Source organism: Palaemon carinicauda, chromosome 36, assembly GCF_036898095.1.
Source record: "Palaemon carinicauda isolate YSFRI2023 chromosome 36, ASM3689809v2, whole genome shotgun sequence".
Lineage (NCBI taxonomy): Eukaryota > Metazoa > Arthropoda > Malacostraca > Decapoda > Palaemonidae > Palaemon > Palaemon carinicauda.
Genome location: NC_090760.1, coordinates 23,467,809 through 23,481,795, shown reverse-complemented (window position 1 = coordinate 23,481,795; position 13,987 = coordinate 23,467,809). Strand labels below are relative to the sequence as shown.

The 13,987-nt window shown below is 37.8% G+C and overlaps 1 protein-coding gene across 1 annotated transcript in view; it reads right to left on the bottom strand.

Moving 5' to 3' along the window:
• Positions 1–3,067, bottom strand: part of LOC137628399 (zinc finger protein on ecdysone puffs-like) — a 282,863-nt gene extending 279,796 nt beyond the window's left edge. The window contains exon 1 of the mRNA XM_068359548.1: positions 2,957–3,067. The gene's annotated coding sequence lies outside the window, so the exon portion shown is untranslated. The remainder of the gene's footprint in view (positions 1–2,956) is intronic.
• Positions 3,068–13,987: the final 10,920 nt, after the last annotated feature.

The following is a 13,987-nucleotide window of genomic DNA, read 5'->3' as shown; positions in this document are numbered from 1 at the left end:
TGAGAATTGAATTTAAAATATGTACAGTAACCCACCAAGTTATCAGAACCGGTTGTCTAAAATACTTAAGAGAATTGCTACATATTGTGCAGCCAACAAATCGTGTCGCCACAAAAATAGTTACAGATGGTTTCAAATTATTGAAACCTAGATATATGTCTACTGTAGGCTCCAGAGCCTTTAAATATGCGGCCCCGAGACTATACAATAAGCTCCCACAAGATATTCGAATGATTAAAGACATTAAGGCTTTCAAGAGGAAACTGAAGACTTTCTTATTCTATGAGTCGTATGACAGTGACGATTTAACAGTAAATGAGCAATATAAGATATGAAACATTGAATACTCTGAACGAACAGATATAAACACAGTGGAGATTCCGTAGAGAGTGGGGTTCCCCTGCTGGTTGGGACCAGAAAAGCAGCCGTCAAGGTGAGTAAGTAAAGTACCACCCCAAGAGTCAAGGCTTCTGAAACTCCCCGCTGGCTCTGGACGACTACCTGATTGCGGGAAGTGCTGTTTGTCAAAGGCGGAGGGAGACTTTATATAAGAAGGAAAAGTTGTGAGCTGAGCAGAGCTGTAACACTGAATAGTGGTCGCTATTCTGGGAGTTGTCACGAGCTGCAATAGCATGTTGGAAACTTGGTCGCAAGCTAGAGACTGGTCACAAGCAGGAACCTGGTCACGAGCTGGTCTGTGCTGCCTCATCATTAGTCCTGAAGTGCGGCAAAGAACAGGAAGCCAATCACGAGTAAAGGAATTGTCAGGCGCTGGAAGCGATTGCTGGAACACCAGGAACCTAGAGCAAGCTGAAGGGTGATAGCGAGCTGATGGGCGATCACGAGCTGATGGGCGATTGTGAGCTGTCGGGCGATCATGATTTGACAGGCAATCACAAGCTGACGAGAGATCGCGGGCTGGTGGGCGACCGCGGGCTGACGGGCGATCGTGGGCTGATGGGTGATCGCTGGCCGACCGGTGATCGCGAGCTAAAGGGCCATCGTGGGCAATCGCGAGCTGCAGCAAGACTGGGCGAGGCGAGTCTACTAGACGAGATGAGTCAGCTAGGCGAGAAACGAGTCTGATGGATGAGACGAGATAGCTAGGAGAACAGGCTGAAGCATCAAGCTAGTAGGGGGCAAGTAACATCTTCATGATCCTATAGGCCACACTCCACAGGGTTACAGAAAGATATGAACGAGACCATAACCCTCTCTTAATCTCGTGCGGGGAGATGACTACTCTGGGGAGGACCAAACCCACGTATAGGAAAGGTGTCCACCATGAGTAACAGGAGAGCTTCAGACTTTGCCCTTCCTCCGCTGGCTGAGCAAGCTCAGAACGAGGGAGAGCAGCGTTGTAGCGCTGTAGAAAACCACTCGGGATAAAAACCTAACCAACAAATGGGAAAGATGTCCCCTGAGAGGCACAGGAACATGCTTCAGACTTTGCACTTTCTCCACAGGCTGCCATCGCAGAACAAGGGATTGCAACATCGTCAGCTCTTAAGAAAACCACTCGGGAGATAGCCTAACCCACCAACGGGAAAGGTGTCCCGGGAGAGGCTCTGGAACATGCTTAAGACTTTGCATTCCCTCCGCAGGCTGCCATCGAAGAACGAGGGAGTGTGTCATCGTCAGCGTTCAAGAAGAAACCAAGTTTCCCGCCATCCAACTCGCGGGGAGCGAGAAACATCTTCTTCAAGAACGATGAAGGTGCATCAACACAAAGAATGACCCCTTCAGAGGAGGAAAGAGGTGCTTCGCAAGGGGAAGCAGGGAAGGCCTCCAGTCTACGGGTTGTCTGGTGTCAAAGGGGGGAAGAGATCGTAAAAAAGGTACCTCCGTCCTTGGGAAAACACCGCACTACTCTGTCGCCTAAACAGCACCTCTGTAACAATAAATGAATGGGTAAAATTATAGTTACAGCCAGAACAACATTTTGAACAGAAAAAACAGTTTTTTTTGTTGTAAATAATATGCTTTCACTGAACTTGACCTTCACCTCAATAGCAAATAAATTGAAAACTCGTTAGACCGTCTAAGAGTGGGGATATTTTTAGAAATTTAATAGTTTTTACCTCCGTGCGCTCGCTTTGCTCATGTAAAAACAAAAACATCAAGCTCCTATGTAGTGGCAAGCAGTATCTGCTGAAACTGCACATGTTAACCGTATTGATTATATTTCTTAGAAAATTAAGTTTATATCATCCGTGAAAATAAGTGACATTTTCGAAGAAAACACACGTTTTTCTATAAGAAACATCTGTCTTTTAGTAGAAAAACTTTTTCTGTCTGTAACTATAATAAAAACCAGTAAATGTTTTATACATATATATATATATATGTATATATATATATATATATATATATATATATATATATATATATATATATATAGCTTATATAACATACATATAAGAAAAACACAAGCAGATTAGTCAAAGGCCAGTTAATAAGGATGCATGGAGAGAGACAAACATCTACTCTCACCGAGCCACGAGTAAAAAGTAACGATAGAACAAAGGTGTGTGTGTGAGCAGGGTAGTTGGTACTATCACCTACAGGAGCCTTTGTATATCAGCAGCCAGTTCCTCATGTGTTGATTAAAAATGGAAATCAACTAACCTAAACTTCCCCCCTCCTAACCTAACCTACAAGCCTTGTCCTTAACAATATACCTAACGGGGGGGGGGCAGCGACCCCAACCCCCCTTACACTGCTGTATTCCAAGTTAGACATAATAATACATACAAGTGGCCGCTATCATACATACATATCATTCCTATTTATAGGAAACACCTGTTTTTGGTAAGGAAAACTTTTTCCGTCCGTAACTATGATAAAATCCAAGAATTATCCTCAATTGTTCGGTGAAAAACTCATAAAATGCCATATAACAAGTAGCGAAACTCAACACCTCAACTTCATAACATAAACGATGATCAGAACTTACCTTTCCTAATACGGGTGACAGCGAACGCCGTTTGATTAACGTCGATATATAATAACAGGTTTAGGTTTTACGTTTTCTTTTTGTATCTTGCTTAAAAGAAAACACAAAAAAGAAGTAGTTACAGTAGTAGTGTTAATGAAGTCACGACTATATAACGGCTCCTTGTCACTTTCAACGTTAACGGGATCTATATTACTGAATGAATGATTTGTAATTATCTGGCATCATAACATCAGTGGTCATTAATGCTAATTCAATCATGCTTAATCAACAATTAATAACTAAGATATAAATTAGAAATAAAAGCAAATTAATAAATAACTTAACAATGAAACTTTTAAAGGGTCTTTTCGGTTTGAGTGCCTATCGAATTTTAATGTTTTTTTTATTCCAAAGTATGTATTTTGATGTGGAAAACCCAAAAATGATAACCATTTTGTGGAGAAATTATTTATTGATGGATGTGATAGGTAGTGGCTGTAAGGGGGGGGGGGTCGCAGGGGCTAGGCCTAGGTAGGGGTACAGGGCCCTAGGTTAGGTGGTTGTATTAGGTTCGGTAGTGTCCCGAAAATCACTGTGGCCTTAAGGGGGGGTCGCAGGGGGGGCCCGCCCCCGGTAGGCCTAGGTAGGGATACAGGGCCCCTAAGCTAGGTTAGGTGGGTTTTCTTAGGTTCAGTAGTGCCCTGAAAATCAAGAAAGCGCACAGAGAAATCGCAGCATTTCAGTAAGATATTGATTGATATAAGCCAATTTAAGTGTTGATAAATAATTTCTCCACAAAATGGTTATCATTTTGGGTTTTCCACATCAAAATACATACTTTGGAATAAAAAAAACATTTAAATTCGATAGGCACTCAAACCGAAAAGATCCCTTTTAAAATTCAATACATTTAAAAACGAGTAAGAGGACCAGCTTCTCATATGAATTTAAAAATGGCACTAGCATCATTAAAAAATGTCCCCTCACAGTCAGAAGGAGCAAAACAGTCATCATAGAATGGCTGACACCTGCCAGTCATCAGGAACTTTTGAGTAAAAGTAAAGTAAAAGTGTGCCCAATTTTAAGGTGACTTAGGACAGTCTCCCACCTTCTTGGCATATTTTTATTCTTCCATGGAGGTATTGCATTTGTTATTTCCTTCATCTTATTCTGATCAACCGAATCCCAGTAGCGTTGCCAAGCATCAGCCGGAGACTTTTTTTTATATAAGACAAAAAGTCATTACTAGGAAAATATCTTCTAGGAAGTAATTTGTGCATTGCCTCTTTTGTTCATTTGTCTGCCGCTTCATTACCAAGCACACCCACATGAACAAGGAACCAGCAAAAACTTAACTTCTTTACCTGCACTGCAGTAAATATAGAGCCACTATAAATTTCTTAAAACTAAATGGTTGGTTGGATTAAAACCCGTCAGTACTTGTAACATACTTTTTCCATCACTAAAAATAGTAAAAATACCCACTTTTATTACTGCCATTTTTTTCACAAGCAATAGGGATACCACACAGCTCTGCTGTAAAGATAGAGGATGTTAAAGGGAGCGCTCGTTTACAACTAAAACTAGAATTTTTGGGCTCAAGCCATGGCGTCCTGATGGAAGGTTCCTTTTTGGTAGCTAAAGGAACCTTCCATCAGGACGCCATGGCTATCTCACCCAAAAATAGATTTTTCGCTTCGCTCAAAATCCGTTTATTACACCCCAAATCCAACGCAGCACTAGATTTGGAGCTGTCCGTAAATATAAATCCACTATCCCTGAGTTGTTCTGCATGTTCTAAAAAGTTTGACAAAATTTCTTCAATTATCATGTTGCCTTTAGAGCCCGTGTAATAATTACAGAGAGAGTTCTCTGAAATTTCCAGGGAGGGGTGACTGATAGCCTAAAAGGTAGTACCGTGCTCCTGGAAAGATTCAGGCTATTCGGCAGTACTTTCACTCTGAATCCATAAGGCTTTCGGGATGTAGAGTGAGCCCCATATTAAGAGAAGAAATTCTCCCTATTGGCAGCTTCAAAAGGCGATGAATTAGGAAGCCTCTGTAGCCTATACCAATATCTAATCATAGTAGATATAAGTCCAGAGACCAATCACCTGCATCAACTAAAAGATTAGGGGTAGGGGATGATTTAAAAATGCCAGTAGTTAACCTGATGGCAGTATGATGAATGAAATCTAAAATCTTCAACTTGTAGTTGGTAGTGGAAGCTGAAGAATATATTTCACATCCATATAAAAGTTTGGATGAAATAAGGGCTTTACACAATCTTAGGAGAGTCTAATGATGTTCTCCCCATGGTGTATGGACTAATACTTTAAAAATATTCAAAATCTCTGAGCATTTAAATTTTAGTTTTTTTTGAGATGTGAAAACCAAATCAGCTTCCTGTCAAATGTTTGTAATGACAGAAATTCTTCATTTAACGGACTGGTAATTTCCTTGACGGTTATTTAGACATAATAAACGAATTGTTTTTCATCTTATCAAAATGTTAAGTTAGCCGCACGTAGTTGAGAATAGAGAGGCGTAACAAAGGAGTGGTTTTAAGGTAAATTCAGAACGCAATCACTCTTCACTTCTTAAGTCCACAAAGATAAAAAGGAACTCATAAAGATTGCCAAAGAAAAAGCTAATATAAGAATAAAATATTCAAAATGGCAAAAAAAAGTGCAAGAAATATTAAGAAAATGTAGTGTAAAAGAGACAAACAGGAAAAACAAGAGGTCCAAGGAATTAAGGAAATTAATGAAACTTAAAAGAACCTTAAAAAAGAATTGTATTAATGTTGGAAAGGAAAACAATGAGGTCAAGAGAAGAATGAAAGTACAGGAGAGCCTTGTTGACCTATACATACAAGAAGAAAAACAAAAAGAGGAAGGTTTAAGAATAATCAAGCAAGTAGAAGAAATCAAAGCAAAAGGAGGTATGAACAGCACAGCCTTCTGGGAATTCAAGAAGAAAGTGGATGGAAAAAATGCCAGTAAATGTACAGCAATCAGAGGAAAGGATGGAGAAATAATAGAGGATATTGAAGAAATAAAGAAAGAATATGAGAAATTCTACAGTGATTTATTTAAGCTAGAAAATCCCCTAAGTGAAGAAGAGACCCTGGCAGAAGAAATCAACAACATGTTTGATAAATGGCTGTCAGGAAGTGACAGAGTGAGATCCAGCAAGGAAGAAAAAATAACATATCAAGAAGTAGAAGCCATCATAAAAAGCCTGAAAGACAAATACACAATGGACAGGCAAGGATTGAACAATGTTATGATTAAAATGATGGGGAATGAGATAATAGAAAGCCTGAAGCTGATACTCACAGAAATTGATGAAAGCATATGTATCCCTAAAGAGTGGGAAGAGATGTGGATACTTTCAATCCACAAAAAGGGAAATAAAATGGAACTAGAAAATAAAAGAGGCTTATTTATTACAAGCATAATTAGTAAAATATACGAGAAAATAAGGATGAAAAAATATAAGGACAGATTCAAAGAAGAGATGAGTCGATTCCAGTGTGGAGGCATTGAAGGAAGATCTACGGCCGATCATCTGCTTACACTAAATGCAGTAATAGACTATAACGCCTATTTGGGAGGGTCGACATACGTATGGTTCTGTGATGCGTATAAGTGCTTTGATAAGCTAGATCTAAAGGACTGCATAAAAGAAATGGGAAAAATGATAGGATGGAAAGAAGCATTGATAGTCAAAAAAAATGAATGAAAAAGGTAGAGCAGCCATCAACTGCCCAGCAGGTACAACAGAAGATATAACGATTGAAGGAAATGTTAGACAAGGAACTATATATGGACCCAAGCTATGCAGTATAGCAACTGACAAAGTTAATAGCATCAGCAGAAAAAATATCACATTGATAAGAAATATTGAAATTGAATCACTTGTATATGTAGATGATATAATGTTTCCCTCAGGAAGGAAAGATGGTATCGAAAGTGCCATAAGTAACTGTCATAGCCTAGAGACCCTAAAGAAATTCACTATAAACACCAACCCCAAAAAATCGGGTGTATTAAGAATTAACAAAAGAAAGAAAGAGAAAGAGGTGGAGATTGAAACAAAAGTGAAGAACGGAAAAGTAAGTTTAGTTAAGGAATATAAGTATCTGGGTGAATGGTATACAGAGAAGGGAAACAAAGAATTGAGTATCAGTAAAAAAACCCAGAGGGTTGCATATATGACCCAAGAAATAAGAAAATATGGGGATACGAGAAAAGTTGGAAAGATGGCATTGGAAGTCAGAAAGAAAATATATGAAACAGTAGTTGTACCAACAATATTTGCCAACGTGGAGACCTGGAGTGTAATTAGGGACAAAGATATGAAAGATCTAGAAAACCTCCAATACAAGATAATAAGAAAGATGTATGAACTACCTGCGAGTACTCCATATTGGGGCATACTTGCAGAAACAGGAATATGGCCGGTGTCCTGCAGAATAGAATATAAGAAGTTAATGCTCTTCCATAACATCATAAACTCCGAGGAAAAAAGACTAGTAAGAGAGATAATTGAGGATCAGTTGAAGAACCCGTATGGGAAGTGCTGGAGCAAGAGCGTAGAAGAAATCTGCAGTAAATATGGGATGGAAGTGGAAGAAATAAGAAGTTGGGGGAAAAGGACCCTGAAAAAAGAAATCAAGAAAAGAATTATAGAAAAAATAGAAGAAACTATTGAAGAAAAAAAGAAAATAATGAAAAAATTAAGATTTATTAAAGGAAATGGCCCTATGCCTTATATCAGAGAAATGTATCTGGATAAGGCATCCCTTGTGATGAAAGCAAGATTAAATATGCTCAACTTAAAAGCAAATTTCAGGGGAAAATATGATGACAATTTGTGTGATCTATGCAAAGAGGAAGAAGACACCACCGAACATTTATTTTTATGCCCAAAGTTAGAACAGCTAAAGAATGTAGAAATAAGTTTAGGTATGCTAAAAAATCCTAGCAGGGATCTGGCTACATTTATAGATAGGGCAATGAATATAAAAGAAGAGTTTAGGAAGCCCAAACTGATTACCACAACAGGTTGCCAAAACTGATGATAGCAAGGTGTTATCCTATCCAATTTCAAAGTAGAAGGGAATAAAATTAAAGATAGAGAACCTCATTATGATATTAATTCATTTAAGGCACAGATGATATAAACTTAATAATAAGAATAAGCTTAGAAGCTTTGCACCTATCTATAAAGAGATAGAGTGCCCGCAAACTTATTTTGCGGAGTGAGCAATAAGGAACCAGGAACCAACCAGGAACCAGTCTTCACGTCAACAACTATCCCTGGACTAGAGGACTGAAATCTTTCTACCCGGAGATAGCTACCCGCGGATAGCGTTATGTTCGGCTAGCAGTAAATAACTTTCTCGATTAGTAAGGCCAGGTAGTAACAGACGATGCTATAGTATAGGACTCTAGTGAGGAAATGAGGAAATAAAAAAAAAAAACACACACATGAAGTAATGAACAATTAAAATAAAATACTTTAAAACATTAACATTAAAACAGAAAAGAGGAAAATTTCCCTGTTTTACGAAAATAGGAAGAAAACTTCGAAATCAACAGGGAAATTTTACTCTGTTTCGCATTTATGAAAAGCACAATACATAAGAAAAGAAAAATGAGAGAAGCTATAAATAGTAGAAAAGTTGGTTCTATTAATGAGAGTACTAATACTCTGGTGTATATATAGACCTAACCACTGAAAGTCATACTTATACTTATACTTGGTATACTGAAAGTCATAATGACAGATGGAGGAAAATTTCCGTTGTTTTGGGAAATTTTGAGTTCAAAAAGGTAAAAAGGAAAATAAAATACTAAAATCAAGTGGGAAATTTTATTCGAAGGTTCCATATGAAAGAGCCCGTGTCCAGCAAGAAGGGCTGGGCAATCTCACAAGCAAGCAAGCAAGATGGTAAAATAAAATTAGGAGAAGACACAAAATCTATGACAAGTAGCAAAAAAGATTGTTTCTGTTTCTGAGGGCACGAATTCTGAACAGATGGCAGTGGGAATAGATCGAGAGTTTAACTGTTACGTTGTTGCAGCTTAACTATCCCTCCCGGCAAACTGAGGATTGACGAAACTTTTAATCCGACCCAAAGAATTCCTATTATACAATAGGTTGAAAACAACTGAATCAGTCTTCATGTTAAAGATAATATTACTATTTACTTGGAATTTTCTCCTCAAATAAGAATTAAACTTATGTTATCGGTATGCATTCAATACATTATGTACTTCTGTTTTTCATAACTTTATATATGGTATTCTCTAAATTATCCATCCTTGTTCAATATCTACTATTATTTTTCTTGCTTCACACTAATGTATAAAAATATTTTGTTTTCAAAGACATATAAACAGTTTTTCTTTTAGTAAACTCGTAATTTTCTCTTCACAAATATTTGTTTTGTGTCTAGATTTCTATTATGCTTTAGGCCTACTGTATTCCTATTGATGAATGTAACTTAAGTTCAGAAGATAGCCATGAACTAATGGCTGGCTGAAACTGTAGTTAGTAAAATAAATGTATAGTAAAACCATGGAAAAGAGTTTCATTGATACCCCCTGATGAGTAAATGTCGTGAGGTGATAGAAGCCATAGGCCTCCTGTATTCCTATTGTTGAATGTACATCAAGTTCAGAAGATAGCCATGAACTAATGGCTGGCTAAAACTGTAGTTAGTAAAATAAATGTAAAGTAAAACCATGGAAAAGAGTTTCATTTTTACCCCCTGATGAGTTAATGTCGTGAGGTGATAGAAGCCATATGTTCAATTGATCATTATATATATATATATATATATATATATATATATATATATATATATATATATATATATATATATATATATATATAATGTAGAACAAGGATATATTTTGCTTGAGTAAGGGAATTTTTTAAGACCAAAACAGGGAAATTTAGTCTAGCCCATCTTGCAACACTGATATAACAGACCTATCACTATATCAGTCATAAATGTTGACATGCGAATTTGGGGTTTGAATAACTGCACAGATATTGAAGAAAAAAATTCTCATTCCTAATTTTGCTTACATTATGGAATAAAGAATTAGTAGACGCAAATTTAAAACAATAAGAAATTATATTTTGGCAGCAAGTTGCATCCGGAAGCAGGCCTCGTGGTTGAAGGATCAAATTTGGTAATTTTCAAGTTTTTTATTATTATTATTATTATTATTATTATTATTATTATTATTATTATTATTATTATTATTACCTGCTAAGCTACAACCCTAGTTGGAAAAGCAGGATATGTTGTAAGCCCAGGGCCTCCAACAGGGAAAGTAACCCAGTAAGGAAAGGAAACTAGGAAAAATAGAATATTTTAAGAACAGTAACAAAATTAAAATAAATATTTCCAATATAAACTTTAACAAAACAAGATGAAGAGAAGACATAGGAAGACCATGGTACAGAGGCTATGGCACTACCCAAGACTAGAGAGCAATAGTTTGATTTTCTTGACAAAAATACATCTCTGCCTGCTAGAAATAGAAAAAAATGTTTGCAAAACATGGATTTGGTAAAAAACTTGAACCACATACATGGTATTATCAGAATCATGTAAAATATTGATATCTTAGGATAGTCGTTCGGGGGTTAGAACCCATGATATCTTAGGGTAATTCTCTTGTAATATCACTCGCAGAAATATTATACAGTAGGAAGCTGCCGGAGGGACCTTCCATCCAGAGGACATGGCTATCTCACCCAATAATAGATTTTTCCTAGGTAAAAATCCGTTTTAAAAACATTATAAGAGAAATTTCATATATAACGGATTTTGAGCTAAGCGAAAAATCTAGCCATTAACTACTGACCGGGCCGGTCAGTCGTTAATCCATGTACTTCTGGCTCACCCCCATCCCCCTCTCTCCCAAAACTCGACTCGCAAAAGATTGCTGCCGGTCGGAGAGATTGAGAAGAAGAGGACCCTGGTGTACCACCGCGTTGCAGCCAAAGTGAGAATTTTTGGGGTGAGCCAGGCAAGAGTGCAACGTGCCAATTAGTGCGACAACCAGGTCAACAGCTACCACGGGCATAGGACTAATCTTCAAAGGAGTGCAGGTACTACATCAATGGCCATAGTTATTATCCCATTATTTAGCTTAGACTAATTTTAACTTGATAGGGAACCTGGCTAATTACAATATTCGGACTGTGTGCGGTGGGATTGTGTGTAAATATCTTTCCATTATTATTTCTGGTTTGAGACTAGCATAGTCTCTGGGTCACGTGGGCCACGTGCCCAATCCCATTTTGATTTTTTATTATTGCAGACCACGTGTCTAACCCATAATTTTTATCATTTTGAATTGCTCTTAATTTGCATTCCTCTTATTATTCCATTTTTGTGTTGTTAAGATGTCCGTTTTCTTTTGATGTAAATTTGTGAATAAATCAATATTAGGTTAATTAAACCTTCTTAGTATTTTTGCTCCCTCATTTATTTAATGTTTAAACTGGGAATATTTGAAGAGTAAGTCTATAGGTGGTAACAGCGAGAAACTTTGCATTAATATATTTGCTTCGAAGGTAAAGATCCTTATCTTTAAACTTTTAAACTACTTTACATCACTGCTCCCATTTTGGATTTTGTCTTAATTACATTAACGTAAAATAACTGTCCAGCATTTCATTGGGGTAGCTGGGACGGAGCCGGAACAGAGCCTGAGAATGAGATGACTATATACCTGACAAAGCTAGAGTAGGCCATAAATTATTGATATTTCTACGTGTGGAGTACTCCGGCCTCTGGACAGTAAAATTTCCCCCTTTTGTATTTAAGAGTGATGGTTAGTGAATTGTGACAGTAAAGTATTAGCAGGGTGTTTGTGCCCCGAGAGTAAGTGCTCATATCCTCCCCTGTTGAACTTTATGTAACTGTTATAAGGAGACTTTCCCGGACTAAGTTCCCACTCAGAACATACCATAAAAAATTCTCCACACGAGTGGTCCTTCGAACCGGATCTTTTACCTTTGACTTGTGAAGCATTAACGTAATTAATCAGCTTGATTAAGCATATAGTAACTCGCTATATCACTTACCCACACGCACACAACCAGTTAGTCGAATGTGTAATGCCCAGACTTTAATTGGGAAGAGAAATTTGTAATCATCATGAACTTTTTGTATCGACCACGCGTTTAAGGAAAGAACTACGTAACCAGGTTAATTTGTTGCTTGAATGTTCTCTACAGAAAGACTAGAATTTGTCGTAGGAACTTCGCTTTGTCTCGGATCCGTTCACCCACGTGTGGCGGAATCCACTTATACCAGAAAGTTCTAAGCTACTTGAACTAAGGTTTTTTTGTTGTTCAGACGCCCGTGTTTACTGCTCAGCTGGAGCGCCGGTGTACTCGTCCTGTCAACTAATTTTGCTAGCTAAGCATCTAATTTGTAAAATTTTGTACCTTGGTCTACCTTCCTTTGTGTCGTTTACCTTCCCTAACCAACCTTAACTTTTCTAACTAACATCCACGTATACCTAGCACATGTCCTTGTCCCACAGAGCGAATTGGCGCAACATAATTTTAAGTATTCTTACGAGTAACGTAGAAACTTAACCCCAAGTCCGTTTCATTCCACGTGTTTGTTCCGAGATGGCGGATCTTGTTTACAGCCCAAACTAAGGATTCGTAATTGTTTGCTACCGTAAGTAAATTACTGCGTGTAGTTAATTTAATTTCCTTTAGCGAGGAGATATTATTTGTGTCCTTTAGCGACGATATTTTTGTTTTACCTCCGCGTGAGGGACATTTCATTTTGTTTAGCCTCCAAGAGAGTGCACTTTAAAATCTAAGTCGTTGCCTCGTGCGCCCATCTACATTTTGAGTAGTTCAGTGGCTGCCCAAGTGCGCCCGTAATCGTGAAATTGTCACAACAGTGTCAGCCTCGACCTGTTATTTTAAATTTTAACCTAAATCTTTGCATTTATAAGCCCTAGCGCTTTCTCATATGTTTTGCTTCTCATAAATAACTTAATTCAATCATTTATCGCCAAATGCGTATGTCATTTCTTTCAGTAAAGTTTGTCACGTGACCGAGCATCGTCTGCTTTGTTGGGCCCGGTCACTTTGAAATTTAAAGTAATTTCATGATTTATATGTTTTTTGTCCATTTAACCATTTTCCTCCCATCATGAGTAAATTTAAATGTTCAATTATCAACCTTGTAAATTTGTAAAGTTTCATTTTTACATTCCTTTAAAATTCAGATTTATCCCTTGTTTTGTTTTACGAATCCGTTCATCAAACGTGGTCATTCCAAGATGGCGGACTTCATGTTTAACGTAAACAACCCTCCACCGCCTAAGGCGGAAACGCTTAGCCCCGAGGAGATTAACGCTAGGCTTAAGGAACAGGAGTTGACAACTTGACATTCACCTTTGTGTATGAGGACGCAGACATAGCACTTCATGCTCTTGCTTCAGTAGATTTTCCCAACATGGGTCCTGAAGCCGTGGGTCATTTTAAAAGTGAAATTAGTAAAGTAAGAGATAAACTTTTTAATTACAAGAATTTTTGGAGACGTCATTACGACCATCCTATTGTCAAATTAAATTATCCAGTGCTTGCTGCCTGTTCGAGTAAAGTTGAAATTGCTTTTAATAGCCTAATGGCTCATCCCAATTTACTTATAAAACCTAATCAGTCTTGTTCTTCTTCGAATACAACTCCTTCAGTGACACGTCCCCTGATTGTTACTTCTAACGTATCGGCAGTCAAGCACAATGTTCATAATTTTGCATCAACTCCCCAACCTGTTCAATCTTCGCATTCTAGTACTATGTTGCCAACACGGCATACGATTAGTAATTTTGTGTCAGTCCCACCTGCTCCGTCCTCATCTCCGAACCTTAAGCCACCCGCGTTTGATCGCCCTCAACCCCCTTTGTCTTTGCCGCCGGTGATAGTCCGTCCCGGAGAAAAACTCATTCACAGTCTTAACATGGATGATGGACCCCCCAAGTGG